General features: G+C 39.2%; 1 pseudogene; it reads left to right on the forward strand.

Annotated features, from left to right (window-relative positions):
- LOC114266099 (uncharacterized) overlaps positions 1–12,992 on the forward strand; it is a 65,772-nt pseudogene extending 52,780 nt beyond the window's left edge.
- Positions 12,993–18,669: the final 5,677 nt, after the last annotated feature.

Raw genomic sequence — 18,669 nt, forward strand, 5'->3', positions numbered from 1 at the left:
CTAAGCCCTTAATGAATGAAATCATGCTTGTTAGCGTGAGTACTGAGAAGGACCCTGGCTTGATCCAGACTGGTTTCACACTACCTTCAGCGCGAGCGATTTGTCGCTTTCTTAAAAACTTTCAAAAACAAAATGTTTTGCGCGGTCTTGCGAAGACCTGTGTGGAATCGCTCTTGAGATTGTGCAGCCTAGGATCGCTCTCAGCCTTGAGACTCAACCCCTTCGCTTCCAAACCTTGAACTTGAAATCAGAAGGTTCGACGGTCAACTACGATGTGAGGCCTGTGTGGCTAGATTTGAAGCAGCCCTCGAACAAGAGGCACCAAAGTCAGGTCAAGAAGATCAGATCTCATCAGAAGAAGCTTGCAAAGCAAAGCAGCAGCCATTCTCCTGGATTCAGATGACTCCAGGATCTCAAAACCATTTGGCACGGACTTGTTATACTTTTACCCTTGAGAGGCTCGCTGGGCCGAAAACCCGGAAGGGCGACCCAGGCAAAAGTTAGAGCAAGAGGAAAAAAATACAAAAAAAGAAGAAGCAAAAAAATGCAAAAAGGAAAAAAAGAGAACAAAAAAGAAAGATGCAAAGAAAAGAACGAAAAAAAATCAAAAAAGGAAAAAGAAATGAAAAGAATTGAAAAGAAAAGAAGAACAAAGCTCGCAAGGTCGAAAACCCGTAACGGGCGCCTTGGCAAAAGTTAGAGCCTAAAAAGGAGAGGTTAATACCCGAGTGTACCTTAACCCCGAACTACGTGAGGCTTGATTCCCATCTTTGGGATACGTAGGCAACTTCATTCTGAAGTCCAGCCGTAAAACACTTCAAACTCAATCATGTCCATGTAATGGTTCTGATAATCTTTGCCTTCTCTATATCTGAGAGTCTGGTTGCGTTCGTCGCTTTGAGGACTGACTACAATACACTACGGTGCCATTCAGACAAGGGGCAACTTTCCGTTGCCATTCAATGCGCTGCGGTGCTATCCAAACAAGGGGCAACTTTCCGTTGCCATTCAGAACGTCGCAGTGTCATTTCAAACAAGGGGCAACATTCCGTTGCCATGCAGTGTCCTTCAGACAAGGGGCAATTTTCCATTGCCATGGATCCGAGGTTGCGCATCTCAAGAGTAGGTTCCGTGCTCGTTAAGCAGTGGTCGTTTGCGAAAATAGTTTTTGAAAATTTTTACTGAGGTTGACTAATCTTCTCGAAAAGTATTCCATTTTCAAAACTGGACCATTTCTTGGACCCAAAAAAGGAAAACTCTCAGTGCTCACTGCCTAACTTGCATGATTTTAAATCAAAAAATTGAACAAGTATGTTAATCTAACTCTCATTTTGGTCAAAATTTTTTTTAGGAGAAAACTAAAACTAAAAAATGGTCAAAATGATGAACTACGGGCACAGTTGAGTCAGGCTTCCTGTCTTTTCCCCATTGCCAAACATACTTGCCAGAAAGGCCACTCTACCCGCCAAAAAAAAAGGGGGGACAACTGAAGTTAACAACAAAGGGCTGAAAGCTCTCTCATCCTCCAAGCAACGAGGTATCAAGCTAAGTGCGAAGCACGAACTGGAATGGGACAAGACATTCCACTCCCTTATCTGGACAGATCTGATCATAACCCCTCTGTGGGAGAAACTCACTGTTGTGAACAAGAAGAAGAATCTAGCAGAATGCTAAGGGCACGAGCCCACAATTTGCTGTTTATCCATCAACCACCCAGGGGAGGGATGAAAAATGAGAGATTGAAAAATAGAGAGATGTACGATGAGAGAAAAAGTGAGAAAGGGGCTTTTTTTCAGAAAAAACAGAGCTTGAGGGCCGAGTGATATGAGAACCACAAATAAGAAAGGGTGGGAAACACTACCCGGTGAAACAGGCTCCCTGTGCACATTTGAGCGTCGTGTCTTTTTGTTTTATCTCGATTCTCGTTTTGAGTCGTTTCGAGTGTTACCCGATGTGTCTAGGTTGTGTGCCTTTTATTTCCGTGTTGAGTTGTCTTGCTGTGTTCAGTCGTAGGCTCGATACCCGGTCGAGAGCTCATTTATCAATTTCAAAATAAAATCGTTTTGCGCTCCGAGTGCCGTGCCGTTCTCCACATCTGTGCAAAACAAGATTCATTCTTTCATAAAACTGCAGGGTCCACCCCCGATAAGTGTGAGCGGTAAAGCAAGGACCTATCTGAAGCTATATAAGTTCCGGACTACGAAGCAAAAGAAAATAGGGAAAATTTTGAGCATCTGAGTGTGTTTCACCTTCAGAAAATTCTGAGATTGCATTCCATATGTACCTCTTCAGGCCTTGCCAGTGCCCTGAAGAATGAGCGTGCCTCTACTCCAAGCTTAAGCATGCTTCAAGTCAGAACGGCAATTAAAGCAGCAGCAGCAGATGTTATCTCTCGCCAATATGAACAGGGTGTGCCCCTTTTTGAGCTGAGTGTGTTGCAAAGTCCTCTAAGAGGTAAATCAGAGGCACCAGAGTACATATTTGATACTTCTCAACTACATAGAATGTGCACTTTCATATACACTTCTGTGACATGCCTGCCGCACATCGTTATGATTCATGCATTGAATATGCTTGCTTTCGATTTTGCATAGAATTTGCTTTCAATATTGCATAGAATATGCTCCTGTTTCTTGCATAGAAAATGCTCATATCTTTTGCATAGAAAATGCACTCTTCCATACTTGCATAGAAAATGCACCTCATTTGCATAGAACATGCATTCACTCGCACTATCTTGTGCACTTACACTTTGTATCTCACTAGCACTGTCTTGTGCATTTCAAAATCAATCGCGCTGTTTAGCGTATCGCACTGTTTAGTGCATTTCAATCGCGCTGTTTAGCGTATCGCACTGTCTAGTGCATTTCAAAATCAATCGCGCTGTTAAGTGCATATCAATCGCGCTGTTTAGCGTATTGCACTGTTTAGTGCATTTCAATCGCGCTGTTTAGCGTATCGCACTGTTAGTGCATTTCAATCGCGCTGTTTAGCGTATCGCACTGTCTAGTGCATTTCAAAATCAATCGCGCTGTTTAGCGTATCGCACTGTTTAGTGCATTTCAATCGCGCTGTTTAGCGTATCGCACTGTCTAGTGCATTTCAAAATCAATCGCGCTGTTAAGTGCATATCAATCGCGCTGTTTAGCGTATCGCACTGTTTAGTGCATTTCAATCGCGCTGTTTAGCGTATCGCACTGTTAGTGCATTCAATCGCGTTGTTTAGCGTATCGCACTGTCTAGTGCATTTCAAAATCACTCGCGCTGTTTTGCGCATCGCACTGTTTTGTGCAGTTTATCATTCGTGCTATTTTGCGCATTGCGCTGTTTCATGTAGTTTACATTTCGCACATCACTCGCACTGTTTAGTGCATTTCAGAATCACTCGCGCTTTCTTGCGCATTGCACTGTTTTGTGCACCTTACTTGCATTTTGCATGCATTCCATCGCGCTATCTTGCGCATCTCACCTGTACTTGTTAGTGCATTGTATCGCGCTATCTTGCGCACCTTATTTGTATCGCCCTGTTTTGTGCATTCACCTTGCTTGTACTGTTTTGTACACCTTTAGCATCGCACTATTTTGTGCATCTGTTTAGCACTGTTTTGTGCATTCACTCTGCATCGCACTGTCTTGTGCACTCCCCGGTCTAGGAGACCTTAAATCCTCTAAAGGTGTAATTCCTTTGGTGTTTGTCGTGCCCGAACGACTTCCGGTGATCCGGTATAGCCACCTGCCTGTGTTTGCAGTGAGTTCCTAGGAGACCAACTGCGACGGTGGAAACTAGAGTTCGAATGGCTTATGCCTAGAACGCAAAGGTTCGGGATTTCCGAGACTAAAGTCTGGTTTAAATACCCAGGGGTATATCCTCGGCTTGAAATCTGTATGGCAGCCCCATAGATTGAGATAGCATCTGTATGCGCCTCAATTCTGGATACTGATCCAACCTAGTCTGTCACCCTGTTGGAGAATAGGGAAAGCTGCGACCATAGTCAGGGAGAAAAGTAATACCTACAGTTCAACCAAGAAGGAGCGAAAGATCCCCAGCAGCATGAGGTAAGTCATTGCCAATGCCCCTGTGAGGTACCTTTACCTCTTAGCTATTACATTGCATTTTAGTTATTACATTACAGTGCATTGCATGCATGAATCCTCAATTTTCAAAACCGGCTTCGCGTAGCGTATAAGTCCACTCTTCAAACCGGCTTCGCGTGGCGTATAAGTCCAACTTTCAAATCGGCTTCGCGTAGCGTATAAGTCCACTCTTCAAATCGGCTTCGCGTAGCGTATAAGTCCACTCTTCAAATCGGCTTCGCGTAGCGTATAAGTCCAATTATCAAACCGGCTTCGCGTAGCGTATAAGTCCAATTATCAAAATCTCCCTGCATATCATTTCGCATTTTGCCCCCTGCCTGCGGTCACATTTCTGTTTATCTTGTATGTTTGTCTAAGTCTTCGGCCTTGTCAAAAATGGGTCGTCTCTGGGCTTTGACATTCACTCCCGTCACTTGTGACTTCCGAGTTCTGTCAAAGAGGGGCAACTGTAGACACCCCATTTTTGACCGACCTTGAGACTCAGACGTCACCGATTGAGCACTTGGTGATATTGCATAATGTGCTCGTTCAGAAGTTTCAGAGTCGCGGCTGCGAGCCCCGCCTCCGGACTTCCGGACCTTCTTCGGTGCCTTGCCTCGGTTTGCGAACCAGACTCGGTTTTCTCTGTTTCTTTTCCTAAGGGGAGGGAGAGGTCCCGTAGACCATCTCTCAATGTCCGTAGGCTACATTTGGTGGCCGTAGGCCATTTTGCCCATTTCGGAGTCCGGTTCCCGGTTTTCGGAGCCGTCAGGCCGTGTGCCTCGGTTCGGGACCGCCTAACCATCTCCGTTTGCTCTGATTTTTGGCATACATCTTATTTTCTCCCTTTTGAGGGACACTGGGGTCTGAGAAACCCACTTCGTGGCCGAACGCCACTTTCGGTGTTTAACGGGCAGTTTCCGGGGCCCCGAACTGCGTGTTTTGGCCCCCGAACATTCGTTTTGCATCGATTTTCGTTCATTTTTGGCAGGTACCTCTGTTTTATCACCAGGAAGGTCACTGGAGGGTGGGAGGCTAGTAATTGTTGCAGCAACCAGTTATCTCTCCTCCGGAGCCTCCCGGCGCCCGTTTTTCCAACTTCCGGGCTAATGTTGAACACCCTAGGGGTAGTGTTGCCAACTTTCAACCACATAACTGTGCTCTACACACCTTGGAGGACCCAAAAAAGTCATGGCCGGCCATTAATTGTTATTTCCATTTTTGCCCCTCCTCTTCCGGGCCAATGTTGAACACATTGGGCCCACTTTCTTGAACTTTGAACCACATATTTGTGATGTACACACATGGGAGGCCACTAAAAAGTGGTGGCCGGCCATTAATTCAATTTGACCCTTTTGAACCCCTCCTTCCGGGCTAATGTTGAACACCTTGGAGCCATTTTCTTCAAACCCAAACTACATATTTGTGATGTACACACATGGGAGGCCACTAAAAAGTGGTGGCCGGCCATTAATTCAACTTGACCCTTTTGACCCCTAGCTGGCCGGCTAGGGGAGGTGGCTGGCCGGCTAGGGGGTGTGGCTGGCCGGCCACCTGCAGAAAAAGTGATAGGCCGGCCGTGTTCCTTGCACTGTGCACTTTACAGCTGTGGGGCAATATCCCCCAGATATTTTCTGTGTCCGGGGGATATTTTGTGGGGGAGTTTTACCCTCCTTTTCCCCCACCTTTACACCCCTTCTTTGGCCTATATAGCAAGCAAACCTTGTTCTTTGTTGGGGTTAGAAAAACTTTTCTTAAAAGCTCCATAGCCACCTCCATCTTCTTCTTCTTCAATTCTTCAAAAAAACCCTAAGTCCATAACCTTCATTCCTTCTACACCACCAAGCTCTACCAACACCATCTCATTTCCAGCAGCAAGGAGGGATTCTTGAAGGCTAAAGAAGCTGCAAATCCATCCAAGAAGCAACAAAAATTCGAATCTTCAAGGGTAAGTTACACTTTTACCCTTTTGACCCTTTTTCTTGATCCACTTCTAAGCTTCACTTCCTTCTTGTTTCAAGCTCCGGCCCTAACTGAAAAGGGCCATATTTTGAGCTCATCTTCACTTCTCATTAAGGGCTCAACCCTGTTTGAGCCCTCCATGATACACTTGCTTCATTGACCACCTTGTATGTCATAGTATTGCATGCTATTTTTGACCCATGAGAAATTTATTTTCGAGCATGTGGTAAACTGATTTAGGGCTTATTTTGAGCCCCTCTTCAACATTGGAGAAGGGCTCAACATTGTTTGGTGTCTCCATGTATCACTTGTAGTTCAATCCCCTATTTGGCCCCATTTTTGCATAAGTTGATAGCCCTCTTGGTTTCTGTTTTTGGACCTTGGTCCGAACTGAAAGTGGCCTTATTTTGGCCTATACTTCATGTTTCATTCACACTTTTTTTCTGTTTGGTGATTATTTTATATACTTCATGTTATAGCACCTTTTGGGCCTTGTTTTGCATCCCATTTTTAGCATATTTGTATACTGATTTTGAGGCTGCCATATACTGTAAATGTTCATATTTTTGGTCCATCTTCATTGTTGTAGAAGGAAATTTTTCAGTTTGGGTTTAGCTTATACCACTTGCTTCATTACCCCTATCTTGGCCCCTATTCTTGTATGCTATTTTTGCCATACCTATATTTGCTGTTTGGCCATGTTTATAACTGGAAAAGTGCTTATTTTGGGGCTGTCTAGCTTCTGTCTTTGCATTGCATGTCCATGTTGTGCATGTTTAGCATGGCTATAGGCCATTTCGGGTGCCTAATGTTGCATTTCAGGACAATTTCATGCATCTGGTATCATTTCGCTACATTTCGGGACTGTTTTTCCCCATATTTTGTTGCTGAAATTCTGTTAGTATGCTTGCATATCATTTTTGCTATTTTCCACGTCATTTTAGCATCGCCTCGATTTGCGTGGCCGTGTGCACGCATTTCGAGGCACTCCATTTTTATCCGACGGCATCCGATGTGAGTGTGGCTGAGGCTCACTCATGTTGGTATAAGCCCATTTGTCATTTCCATGTCATTTTAGCATCACCTCGGTTTGCGTGCCCGTATGCACGCATTTCGAGGCACTCCATTTTTATCCGACGGCATCTGATGTGAGTGTGGCTGAGGCTCACTCATGTTGGTATAAGCCCATTTGTCATTTCCATGTCATTTCATCACATTCTAGCATTGCTTCGGTTTGCGTGCCCGTGTGCACGCACTTCGAGGCACTTCTTTTTTATCCGACGGCATCCTATGTGAGTGTGGCTGAGGCTCACTCATGTTGGTACAAGCCCATTTGTCATTTCCATGTCATTTCATCATATTTTTGCATCGCCTCGGTTTGCGTGCCCGTGTACACGCATTTCGAGGCACTTCATTTTCTGTCATCGGCATCCGATGTGAGTGTGGCTGAGGTTCACTCATGTTGGTATAAGCCCACTTGTCATTTCCATGTCATTTCATCACATTCTAGCATTGCCTCGGTTTGCGTGCCCGTGTGCACGCATTTCGAGGCACTTCTTTTTTATCCGACGGCATCCTATGTGAGTGTGGCTGATGCTCACGCATGTTGGTATAAGCCCATTTGTCATTTCCATGTCATTTCATCATATTTTTGCATCGCCTCGGTTTGCGTGCCCATGTGCACACATTTCGAGGCACTTCATTTTCTGCAATCAGCATCCGATGTGAGTGTGGCTGAGGTTCACTCATGTTGGTATAAGCCCACTTGTCATTTCCATGTCATTTCATCACATTTTAGCATTGCCTCGGTTTGCGTGCCCGTCTGCACGCATTTCGAGACACCTCATTTTTATCCGTCGGCATCCGATGTGAGTGTGGCTGAGGTTCACTCATGTTGGTATAAGCCCACTTGTCATTTCCATGTCATTTCATCATATTCTAGCATTGCCTCGGTTTGCGTGCCCGTGTGCACGCATTTCGAGGCACTTCTTTTTTATCCGACGGCATCCTATGTGAGTGTGGCTGAGGCTCACTCATGTTGGTATAAGCCCATTTGTCATTTCCATGTCATTTCATCATATTTTTGCATCACCTCGGTTTGTGTGCCCATGTGCACGCATTTCGAGGCACTTCATTTTCTGCCATCGGCATCTTATGTGAGTGTGGCCGAGGCCCTCTCATGTTAGTATAAGTCCATGTTGCATTTTCCATGTCATTCGCATCGCTTTTAGCGTCGCCTCGGTTTGCGTGCCCGTGTGCACGCATTTCGAGGCACTTCATTTTCTGTCATCGGCATCTTATGTGAGTGTGGCCGAGGCCCTCTCGTGTTAGTATAAGTCCATGTTGCATTTTCCATGTCATTCGCATCGCTTTTAGCGTCGCCTCGGTTTGCGTGCCCGTGTGCACGCATTTCGAGGCACTTCGTTTTCTGCCATCGGCGTCTTATGTGAGTGTGGCTGAGGCCCTCTCATGTTAGTATAAGTCCATGTTGCATTTTCCATGTCATTTCATCACATTTTATCATTGCCTCGGTTTGCGTGCCCGCGTGCACGCATTTCGAGGCCCTCCTTTTTTATCCGCCGGCATCCTATGTGAGTGTGGCTGAGGCCCTCTCATGTTAGTATAAGTCCATTTGTCATTTCCATGTCATTACGTTGCATTCCGCCATCGCCTCGGTTTGCGTGCCCGCGTGCACGCATTTCGAGACACATATCATCGCCTCGGTTTGCGTGCCCGCGTGCACATATTTCGAGACACATATCATCGCCTCGGTTTGCGTGCCCGCGTGCACCTATTTCGAGACACCTATCATCGCCTCGGTTTACGTGCCCGCGTGCACCTATTTCGAGACACCTATCATCGCCTCGGTTTGCGTGCCCGCGTGCACGTATTTCGAGACACCTATCATCGCCTCGATTTGCGTGCCCGCGTGCACGTATTTCGAGACACCTATCATCGCCTCGGTTTGCATGCCCGCGTGCACGTATTTCGAGACACCTATCATCACCTCGATTTGTGTGCCCGCGTGCACATATTTCGAGGCACCTCATTTTCAGAGCATTCTGTCATTTTCTCGGTTTGCGTGCCCGTGTGCACGCATTTCGAGACATCTCATTTTCATAGCATTGTGTATGTTAGGATTGCATCTTAGTTGCATTTCACGCATATCATGCATATTGCATCGTGTCCGGAATATGAGTTAGCCCGGGCACGGGAAACGAGGTATGTTTCGTACTCCGAGTGACGGAATGTGTCTCAATTCCCCAGTCACCGACACTCCGGATTATCCATGATGGAGTTAGGTTTTAGCTGTAGTTTCATGTGCATTCATCCTATATTGAGTTGTGCATTTCGACTCCTCTGCCATCATGCCTCGGTATGCGTGATTGGTGGCACGAGGATCGAGACATGCATATATTTGTGCAAATACATTGCTATGCCCCTTTCTTGCTCTCTGTTGCAGCAAAATCAGGAATCAGCAACTTTCGGGGACTTGGCACGCTTTTCAAAAAATAACAGGTGTAAACAGAGGCTAATTGGGGCATTCCGGTGGATTTCCGCGCAAGACAGTCTGGACATGCATCATCCACCAGAAGCAAGGCAGTCCCTGGCTTGCACGCCAGTTTATTTGCTTTCTAGTTAATTCATTAATTAATTAGAATTCTGTAATATTTTGGACTGTAATATTCTTTTATTTTAGGGACTGTAATATTTGGACTGTATTATTTATTCGGACCCTCCGAGTGAGGGCACAACTGTAATAAGTGTGCGTGAGTGTGATGTATGTCTTCCAACCCCACGTCTTTCTCCCTTTTATTTATCCGCTTATGATGGTTAGATTAGGGCATGTTTAAATTAGCATACAGTATGACAGCATGTTTGCATCATTCATCTGTTTTGCATGCACCGGGCTCGGCGCATCATACTAACTGCATTGTATTTTCAATTCCAAGTTGAATACATGTTAGTTGTAGCATTTCATATGCCATCTTAGAATAGCCGAGCCTACTATAGTTGCATTTTGCATGTGTTGCATTAAGCATTTTTGTATACTTAGGATCATGCATGATTTCTAATGTAGTTCCTATTTTGGCTTGGAGTACTCGGTAAGTTCTATGCTTTAGCATCCTCGCATGCGTGTGAGAGACTGCCATGAATAGCATGCTTACCATGAGGCTATGTGCTTATGTGATATATCTGCCTGAATGCCTGTGGGTGAAGGTTGAGTTGTTTAGATTGGAATAAATCATCGACTGTTTGTTTTAAGCCCACTAGATAGTGGCAAAACCATCTTTTCTAAACCCACCTGCGGGTGGTAAAATCTGCATTTTAAGCCTACTTGCGAGTAGCAAATCATCTTTCAAATAAACAAGCATGAAATGTTTTGTTCCAATTCGGGCGATCCAGTCTATACTTATATGCTGTGTGCATCACATAGTAACCTAGGCTAATAACCGGAATAAGAACTCACAATGTTTTCAAAAATTGATATCATGGTTAGTAGAGGCCGGTCTATGACCGGGCGAGCGGGGGTGCTCACGAAGTGACCTTCCCTAATCGTACCCAAGTTCCCGAGCCGAGGCAACTTTGGTGATGACGGACACGTGGCCTTTTGGCACCGAGTCAGGGTTTCCTAAATTTCCCAAAATAAAATATTTAGGTGGCGACTCTGTATCTGGCAAAGCAGTCCATGTTTGGCACTTCTTTTAAAAATCTGTTTTCTTAAAACGATTTGCCGGATTTGGACTCTTCGGTTCGGATTTAGAACCGTGACTGCGAAAGTTGAGTCCGAGCTGTAGCGAGGTCCCCCGCGGGCTTGTTATAGGCAACTCAAGCGCTCCCTCACCAACTTCCTCAAATCCTCCTTCTCCCTCACTGTTCCCGAAGACGACATCGTCGTTCGCCGATTGAAGGACCTCAAGAAGCGCAAGCGCGATGATCCTGTCGCTCATGGCGCTCTCTTCATCCGCGACCTAGGGTTTCTATGCAAACTTTCCAGATCGGAAATTCTTCATGGTATAGATGGAGAAGATGATGTTAAGGAACTCGAAAAAGAAGTTTCTGGACTAGAGAAGATCGGTTGCTGATAAGATCGACGGGATTGAGTTGAATCTTGAAGGTCTAAATTTAGATTGATTGCTTCAGTTCCAGAATCGGATGACTTTGATGGAATGAGGAAAGAGTGTGAAGAGCTTAATGCGTTTGGTAATCGAGGTTTGTTCTTGATTCTATCCATTATTGTGAATTTTTTATGCTTACTGGTCTTGCTGTCTACAATAATGGATTCCGTAGTCTAACTCAATATTTTTTCTTCTAAATGCTTAATAATTTTGCGAGAACTACTGGTAATAATGGATGTATGTATGTGTTATTTGGTTGTAGGATATTCAAGAGGTAGGAGGCACCAGCAGCCTGATACAATTGTGTTGAAAGGTGTTCCATCTCGCTGGTTTGCTGAGCCAAGAGTTTTGTCTAAGCCTTTAATGCTGGTCATGCACGCGAATTGTTTTTGCATTTGGGAAGATAATGTGTGTTAATGTCATGGTTTCTGCTATTTTTCTGTTTCCCTGATGCGTTGCAATTCCATAATATTGTTCTTGTTGAATTTGTGGGGTGGTTGTGTTTTTTTGAGGCTTCTGACATTGAGTTCTGTTTTTATGCTCCAATGCACACATCATATTATCTTGAATATGGTTGTATTGAAATTTCTTAATTTACTTGTCATCTCATTAATTTGATGAAACCATTCCCTCTTGAAACTTCTCATGATTGGAGATTTTAGATAGCAGCAAATATTTGTGGTTATTTGATAAAGCTAAAAATTCTTGTGCCGGTTAGTCACATTGAAGACTTTAAGTTTGCTCAAATCATATTTGAGCACAATTTTATTGGATTTGATTTATTTTAAAAACTACCAACTACTTGGCTTGTTCTGGTGCCTTTCAAAGAACATTGATGAAATAGTGCATAGTGGTTGGTTTGATGTTTTTGGTTTCCTTAGTGTTGGTAAATGGAAGTTACAATAGTGGGATTTCAGAATTTTTTAATTGCGAAAATTTTGGGCTTTAACCGGGATATCATGCTCTTTTCCCACTTGCATGTGCCTAGATTTCGAATTTCCATAAGAATGTTGATTGTTAGAAAATGAGCTTCAGAATCTATCATGGGTTAGGAATATAAGATGTTGGATTTGAAATCTTCAAAATGTGGAGAAAATGAGGAAGTTGGGGTATTAGGATCGAACAAAGTACATGTTATGAACTATCTAATATATGTGTGAATGGATACTAAGTTTGTTTGAATGAATACTTTTTTGATCATTATGTGTGAAAATAATAAGATTAATGATGTTATATTAGGCTTTTGGGAACTTTAGAGGTGCCTGAGTGTAAATAGCACATTTCATAACTGAGCTTCATCTATGTCTTTTAAGATTTGGTACCCTTAATTCTAGGCATCATGGCTGTTATTTGGGTTTCAAATTTCTATTGTGAAAAGATGAAGCCCTAAATCTGGCATAAGTGGAGTTTGTAGTCCATATACTAAGAAAGAACAAATGAATTCATACTACGAAAAAACTACCAACTACTTGGCTCCCCTGTTTTGGTGCCTTTCAAATTTATTTATTTATTTTTTATTATTTTGAATGAAAATAAAATTCCTCTCTTAAGTTTTTATAATGTACAAACGCTCACTGGTTTGATATAATAAAAATTCCGCCTATTTTCTAAAACTTATGCTTTTGGGACAATTGGTGATGCAAAAATTTGATCTTTGTTCTTTTTTGTCATCAATCTTTCAAGGTCTATAAGAGATCTCTGTCAGGTTCTGGTGCTGGCCCAAATGCAGCTGCTGCTGCTCAGTTTGTGAGGGCTAAAATGCTTTCAAGTGGCTATTTCATTCGGCCATGCAAGGGTGGAGGGTCAATTATCCATAAAGTTGATGTGTTAGTTTAGATCAGCTGCCAAGCAAGTTGAGATGTTAAATCATTAAAGAAGGTGAAAGGCTTCAAGTTTTGTGTCATGTTGGACTTCAAAGAGAATGTAGCTTTTGAGAAGACATGCTTACTAAATTCAATTTGACTTGAATATGCCATGTGCTGCACTACGGTTACATATTTTCATCTTTATTTTAAATGGAATTCAATTATTGTTCGATAATTTAGTGAAGTTACAAGAAAGGAAATTTGTTAATTATTGTTCCTAAGCTTTTTCTTTTTAAAATGTTATTGTTCCTTAATCGTGGTTGGGTTGAATGAATTTTATTCGATATTGGATTGAATGTTTATAAACAAAAAATTGATTTTTCTCAACAAAAAAGAAAAAAGAAAAGAAAGAGATTTGGTGACTAAAAAATTGGTCGGCAAATTCTACACTTTTGTGACTAAAATCATTGGTCGGCAATTCCTTACCTTTTGGAAACTAAATTGTTAGTTGGCGATTTCTCGACTTTTGGCGACTAATCTGTTTGGTCGTAGAATGTGAGGCCAACCAACATATTTGGTCGGAAAAATATCACTTTTCGCGACTAAAGTGTTTTACCGACAAAATAGATTAGTCGCAGTAATGATATATTTAGCGACTAAAAATTTAGTCGGCAAATCCAACTTTTCCCGACCAACAAAAAATTTGGTCACGAATTACTTTTGCCGGCCCTGAATTGGCAACCAAAGTAGCAACCAAAAAAATTGGTCGCAGATAACTTTTGTCGACTAAAAATGAGCTTTTAGCGATCGATTTTTCGGTCGGCAAATGTGTTATTTCTTGTAGTGTTTCTTTCTCTCTTAATTGATGCAAAGGGTTTGGGCTTTGGAGAAAGCAATTGTAAAGGTGGTGAAGAGAAATTTGAACGAAGTTGGGAGAGGGATGATGATAGTGATGGAGGGCTGGCCCTAAGGTGAAGCGATTAAGGCGGTCGCCTCGGGCCCCTAATTTTAAACAAAATTTAGGACTTCCAATTAGGAGAATGTATCATGTCGTTTTATTTCATAATTATTTCAATATTAGCTCAATTTATTTATTTTCATATTGTTGTATGGTGTTATTTTGATTCGTGTCTGATTGATGTTTAATGTGAAAACTTTTACTTTGAGTTAAAAAAACTTAGCAAGTGTGTGGAGAGATTAAAATTTTTCCCATAAGCTGAATTTTATAAAATTTATTTCTACTAAATGACATATTTCATAAAATGTTTGATTTTAATTCAATTGCATTTTTCTAATTAAAAAAATTGTACCTTATTACTATATATTTTTTACTAGATGGACTCTAAAATAGGTAACCAAAAAATACATATCTTAAATGAAAAAAAGATGTTAGCCTTAATTATTATTTTACATACTTTTTTATTCAGTTAGATGAAGTTAAATAAAATATTAAGAAAATGTCATGGCATCCTTTAGTGAACATTAAAATATGTAATTAATAATTCATGTTATTGAGTCGTATCATACTTGGATTTGTGTTGAAAAATAGTCAACCCTAACTTGTTAATTTTATATATTGCTTGAGTTGTGTTGAAAATTCTCATCCTTAGCCCCCATTAATTTTAGTTATTATAGCATTGATAAGTTAAAAAATAAAGATTCGATTCAATTATCTGAAGTTAAACTATTTTATATATATATATATATATAGATATTTGTTAACTAAATTTTGTTAAGTTGTAATGCAATAGAAATAATTTTTATCATTTTTGTTTTATTCAAACAAATTTTTTTTTTGGGGGGTTAATGATATACAAAGGGTCCAATTTAAAAAATTTGCTTTAAACCCCTAATAACCGGGGCCGGCCTTGTAGTGATATGGTTGAGAAGCATACGAACGTGTTGGCTAGTAAGGGTGCAATAACACAATATAAAACCTCATTTTGTTTCCCTCTCACTTAGAAATGACAAAGACCATCGTTATGGTTATGGTTTATCAGTTGTTCGATTCTCACAATTCTCATCTCATTCTCTCTCGTATTATATCAATTATTTTTTTTTGATATTATTAATGATTTTACTAAAAATATGTTAATTAACCTATTTTGAAGAAAAAGAAAAAATAAATAAAAAGGAAAAAAAGAGACAATTCGGTCAATTTAACCTAATTTGGATTGTGTTTGTGAAATAATATTGAATTATAAGTCAAATTTAAACAATTCTCAACATAACTTGGGTGGGTCTAGACAGCCTTTCTACCTGACCAAACCAGCTCAAATTAGCGATTGGGGTGGGAGGGTGGTAGGTTTATGGTTAGAAGTAAGAACATAATTGGAATTTTATATTGAGATAAAATTATAATTAAAAAAATTTGAAGAAAGTAAGAATCCAAATATATTAAGAGAGAGAGAGAGAGAAATAAAAAAATGTTGAAAGTAAAACACATAAATTGTGGCAGTTAATTACCAACACTCTTTGGGCGTGTTTGATTTGCTGGATTAAGGGGAGACAATCTACTATTTGGATTGTAATCCATTGATAGCTTCTTATTCATCTTTTTTTTTTAGGTTCGCCGGACATGGAGTCCGGCCGGACTCCTTATCTCCCATATGGGGGGACTATTGTATCCTAGGGGGAGTGTGACACAATTTTTGGGAGACTATCCACTATTGGGATTAAGTGATAAAATAACAATTTTGACCCTCTATTATTTAATTATGTATTATATTTAATAAAATTCAATAAAATTTAAATGTCTCAATTTAAAAATAAAATAATTTTATTTAATTTTTTATTGATATTTTATTTATTTAATTTTTTTAAAATAATTTTTTATAGATATTTTATTGATGTTTTATTTTAAAATTTTGTTTATATTTTATTTAAATTTAATAGATGTTTTATTTAATTTCATTGTTTAATTATTATTATTTTTAAAAACAAATTTATTTAACATTTTAATTAAAAAAATAACATATATTTTTATTGATATTTTAGTTATTTAATTTTTTAAAAATAAATTTATTTAATTGTGTAAAAAATAAAATACAATAAATTTTTATTTAATCTAGCTAAAAATAATTAAAATATTAAAGATATGTTCAATATTACTATTATTTAGTAAACAATTGAAAAATGGTAAAATAGTCTTTTGTTCATTTATCCTATCCAGTCCGTCTAACCAAACGTTAGATTCACTAAAAATAATCATTTCTAGACATCTAATCCCCATGACAAAACAAATACATATCTAATCTAACCAAATAATCCGGAGGATTTACAATCCCAGAACTCAAATCCGATAGATTTTAATCCTCTCTTATCCAGTCTGTCCTATTAAACACACCTTTTGTATTTGGATTCATAAAAGTACAACACTCTTTGTACAAATCTAGTACATAAATAATTGTAATTAAATTATTTTTCTACTTCCTACCAAATATTTTGTATTTAATTATTTTGTATTTTTTATCCCCCCTAACAAAAAATGTGGCAGTTAATTACCAACACTCTTTTTGTCAAGATTTTAGAAAGTTAGAGTTGTTAAGTTTGTTAATAAAATTAGTGTATAAAAATGTACCCACTGAGGACCGCCATTGATCCATCGCTCGAACGTGCAATTACTTGCCAAAGTGGCACAAGGTTCCTGTCAATTAGCACATTTGTAGATCTCATTTGTTTTCAAAGGTAGGATGAACAGAATTCATAATAAAGGGAAGATTATTAATGAGGGGATTAAATAAAATTATATTTATTTTGATAATAGTTGTTGGTGTAGGAATTGTTAAATTATTTTTATATAAAATAAATATAAAATAATAAAACAAATAAAAAAATACAAAAACATTAAACGTTAATATTCAAAAAAAAATGCCAAACATGTAAAAAATAAAAATAAAAAAATTCCAAAAACAAATAAAACAATGATTTTTACTTAACAAAAAATATAAAAAATTACACATTAATATTCAAAAAAAAAAAAAATGCCCAACATGTAAAACATAAAATAAAAATAAAAATAAAAAAGATAGTCCAGCGGACTGATTTCTAATACCAAGTCCCACAAGCTTATCCTAATCCCCTCTACCATGGGATTCGTAGTCTAGAGGGGATTACGAATCCCCTCTCCATCTTTCAAAACAAACATGATATTAATAGGTCCCACGTCACTATGAATCTCAATCATCTCCCAATAACCCAAAACAAACGAGACCTTAAAGCATCTCCAATGCTTTACTTAATTTTTTTTATCAAATTTTATTTAAATTTAATAAAAAAGCTTGATTTGATATCGTGCATTCTAACGGAGTGATTTAGGATTTTATCAAACCATTGGTCGATCAGGAGAACAATCGACTAGTGTCATTTTTTTACAATTTTTTGTAAGGAGGTAGTTAGCTAGAAGGACAAACGGGCGGACGTCCGGTGGTTCAAATAACCTGTAACCCCAACGACTATGAATAATGATTTGATGAAAGATTTAAGAAATTTTGAATTTGATGAAATATTTAGAGATTGTTTGGAATGTTCTAAATAAGTACACTTTTGGACTTTTTAGACTCTTAAAAAGTTGAGGAAAAAAATATGGTTATTTGGGATAACTTTTTGACTTTTTACGAAAAAAATGTGTATTAAAAAATTATATAATTTAGTATATAGAAGAAGGGAGAGAAGAATAGGTAGTACGCTAGGACAGGGCGGTGGGCAAACTAGCATATAGGATATGCTTGCCTTCTTTTCGAACATTGAATTAGACGGTGATGTTTGGCCCGTTGGGGCCCACCACGGGTCTCTTTTTGGTAATCAAAATCGTTGAATGTGTAAAACTCGTCAAGTATTATATTCTTATAAAAAATCACATTGATCAGATATCGATAACTATCTGATCGGATTAGTTTTTTTGTCAACCGTTAACTATAATACCATCATTTTTTTTTATACAAAACTGATTTGATCATGTAGTTAGCGATATCTGATCAACGGGATTTTTTACAAAATATAGTACTCAACGAGTTCTACACATTAAACGGTTCAGATTATCAAAACATGACTCGTGTTGACCCCCTACGGGCCGAACAACACCGTTCTTAAGTTTGCCTCCACCTGTGTAATTTGTTCTCACCAAAGTCAGGTAAAGGCAACTCACGTCAGAGTGAATTGTACCTTTTTTGTGTAAAAATAAATTTTTTTTTTGAATAGTAACAACTTTTTAATTATATATATATATATATTTTTTTTTAATGCCAAACATTCAAACTTGAGAAAAACCAGATTGTGGCCGTTTTACCCTGTCTGTAACACTGTGTTTGGATTGAGTGATTTGGAGAGAAAAGAAAAGAAATAGAGGGAAATATATTTCTCTTCCTTGTTTGGTTATCTTAAGTGGAGAGAAATGGGGAGAAATAGAGAGAAATGGAGAAAAACTCATTTCTCTCATAACCCTTATTTTCAATCTTCCCAAAAGTGGAGAGATTGGGAGAGAAAAGAAATCCACAAATGTTTATATTTTCATAATACCAATTTTACCCCTGTAAAAATAAAAGAAATAAAATGATTGAAAATATAAAAAGGTTATTTTGGTAATATAACATAAAATTATTTCTTTTATTTTCTCTTAAATCTAACCAAACAAGAAGGAGAGAAATCACAATCATTTCATTTCTTTTATTTCTTACTTATCCAAACAAAAAAGAGAAAAATTACAATCA

Source organism: Camellia sinensis, chromosome 9 (assembly GCF_055761805.1).
Source record: "Camellia sinensis isolate YWXY chromosome 9, ASM5576180v1, whole genome shotgun sequence".
Taxonomy (NCBI): Eukaryota; Viridiplantae; Streptophyta; class Magnoliopsida; order Ericales; family Theaceae; genus Camellia; species Camellia sinensis.